The sequence below is a fragment of the Limulus polyphemus genome, unplaced genomic scaffold (genome assembly GCF_000517525.1).
Source record: "Limulus polyphemus unplaced genomic scaffold, Limulus_polyphemus-2.1.2 Scaffold3685, whole genome shotgun sequence".
Taxonomy (NCBI): domain Eukaryota; kingdom Metazoa; phylum Arthropoda; class Merostomata; order Xiphosura; family Limulidae; genus Limulus; species Limulus polyphemus.
Window position 1 is genome coordinate 64605 of NW_013669295.1, and position 2825 is coordinate 67429.

Sequence of the window (2825 nt, forward strand, 5' to 3'; positions counted from 1 at the left end):
GTTAATTAGTGATTTCCATTACTTATTCAAAATAAATGCAAATAATAGGATTTAAAAAAATGTTATTATATCGAATATTTGGTAAGAAAACATAATGACTTAAATCTTCAAATCCAATACATTCAATGTATATAAATGGAATTAGTAGTTCCTGTATTATGTCTAAATAATCTTAATCTTTGTTTAATATAGGAAGAAAAATGTATTCTCATTTTCTTCCAAACGATATGGATTTGAAAGTATTTTGCTTATAAAAATAGACACTAGATGGCAATACATAAAATGTACAAAAGATAATTTCTTTTAACATGCTTGTTTGTTTTACAGTTTTCGCATAAAGATATACAAGAGCTGTCTGAGTATAGCTTTATTAATTTCGATCTGATAGAAAAGAGAGAAGGCAGCTAGCCAACAGCACCTAATGCAAACTCTTAGCCTACTTTTGTCTGACCGAATAGTGGGAGTTGACCTTCACTCTGATAGCGCACCCACAGCCAAAAAGCTGAGAACGCGTTTCTGAAGCAGTGGGACGCGAATCATAGACCCTTGCTTTCATTCACAGTTTAGGCAAGTTAATAACTAGCTGGTCTTGTGACTAACAAATATTTTAGAAATCTTTGCAAATATGATTATTTATATATATGTATGGATATTTATATTTGTTATTATAATTATTATTTTAAGTGACTATTTAAACATTTAAAGAGTGTTAACTCCTCGCAGTGGCTCATCAGGAAGACTGTGGGCTTATAACGCTACAAATCGGGTTTATATACCCGTAATTGGACAGATAGCCCATTGTGTAGCTTTGTGTTTAACTACAAACAAACAAAAAATGCTCCATAAGAAGACTTGTGACAAAATTAAATTTATATTTTATTGTAGCTTAGTTTATTTCCTTCTCGTTAGAGGGCACTTGGTATTTCGCTGGCTAGTTTAAACCGGTCAACATACAATGCAGATTTGTTTATTCTATAACTGGCAAACTGCAATCGGTTTATTAAACTGAACGTCAGAAGTATTGTATATCGTACTAATTTAGGCCTAGTGTATGCGTGTTCAACATTGTAGTAAAACTAAAAGCTATTTTTTATCATTGATAATGAAGAAATGAAACTAATTTATGTAATTTAATGAAAAGCTTTTGCTTTCTATGAAATACTAATACTATGAACTTATATTAAAGTAAGCCAAATTTACTATTTTACAATTAAGTTATTAACATAGTAAGATAGTAATTAATACTATTAATGTTAGTAATAGTAGTAATACCAATAGTATTACTAGGCTGAGTACTTAAAATTTTAATGTTAGTTTGGTATCATAACTTATTTATAATATAAGTCTAAGTTATAATACGAAAATAGGCCAACATTAACAAAGCTATCTAGTGTAACATACAGACAACAAGGTACAATTTGGTCAGTTTCATGGCTGTATTTGCACATTCGTATTTGGGAAATGTAGAACTTAGAAGTTTAAACTCGCCCTTTATCTGTTAATATTGCTTATTATTAGGAAATCATCGATTCCCATATTGTTCTTAAAGTTGAAGTTAAACATATAAAACAATAAAGTGCCAGCCTTAATTACTGGCAGTACTGGTGTTGGCAAATCATTCCATACGACAATGAATCAGTGTTACTGTTAGAAAATTAAAACTGTTCTATTTTTTTAAATCATAAATTTGTATCTTTTCACCCAGAGGCATCATGCAGCTAATATTTTAAATTTTTGTGGGAGAAACAAAACAAAGTATTTTTGTTGTTGATGGTGGGTTAGTAATGATAAGACTGTGGCTATCATCACCAACAGAAAGGTGGCAGTAAAAGCCACTGACTTACTATTTCAACCAGCCAGTGGCAGTTACTGCTGTGGAAAAGCTATTGACACCAATATCAACAGTTTAATATAGCTTGCTTGACTAACCCCAATATTTCACGGAATTTGTTACAAAATGACAATATTAGTTATCATGAGCCATTTGATACTAGAAACAAGGAAGAATAACCATATATATACGTTGTGACAGCATTTTCTTCTTTCGAGAAACTTAAAATTAGTCTAGATCAATTTAAAAAGGAAGGATCTCATGATGAGAATTGTAGGCATGGGGACTTCCAAGGCAGACTATTAAAAAAGAATAAGGGCAGGTAAAAAGTTCCCAAAAAAATCAACCAATTTGTCACATTTGAATATACATACTACGGTGTGTGTGTGTGTGTGTTTTGTACACTGTGGATGTAGACGTACTAATTGATAGCATGTAATTGTAATAAATGTAGGCCATTAGCTGTGGTGAAATGTTTGTGTGATGATGTATTACTACATTGGTAAAGCAGTAATTTATTTGGGGTGCATGTGGTAGTATTTGTTTGCAAGGTGCTTGAGTTGGGACTTCCTGGCCTGTAGTTTAAACTGTTTAATTTACTGTTGTTTGTAGCATTATTCCTGGTTTTAATTGCCACCATCTTAATGGTGTCAACAGCCACTTTGTCATAATAATTATACAAATAATAATAAGTAGGGTACTTTTTGCTTTTCGTATTATTGAATTTCCAATGTTATTTTAACTTATGGTAGCCTATATTTGCAAGTATTTTGAACATATTCAATCAAATGTTTATACATGAATTTGGGATTAAAAGTGTGAAAAGTATTCGAGTGGTGTGGGGTCGTGGCCTATGGGCATGACACTTATTGCTGTCAGCCTGTTGTTTTCAGAAAGTAGCAAAAATAAAATAGAAGTATTTATTGCATGAACGTATCAGGTGTCTAAAATTTATAAGACAGTATACTAGCTATGTATCAGGTGTCTAAAATTT

General features: G+C 31.4%; 1 protein-coding gene across 2 annotated transcripts in view; it reads left to right on the top strand.

Annotated features, from left to right (window-relative positions):
* Positions 1 to 976: 976 nt before the first annotated feature.
* LOC106469853 overlaps positions 977 to 2825 on the top strand; it is a 17745-nt gene continuing 15896 nt past the window's right edge. The window contains exon 1 of one of the 2 annotated variants that reach the window (XM_022398416.1): positions 977 to 1185. The gene's annotated coding sequence lies outside the window, so the exon portion shown is untranslated. The remainder of the gene's footprint in view (positions 1186 to 2825) is intronic. The other variant, XM_022398415.1, reaches the window with a different exon arrangement.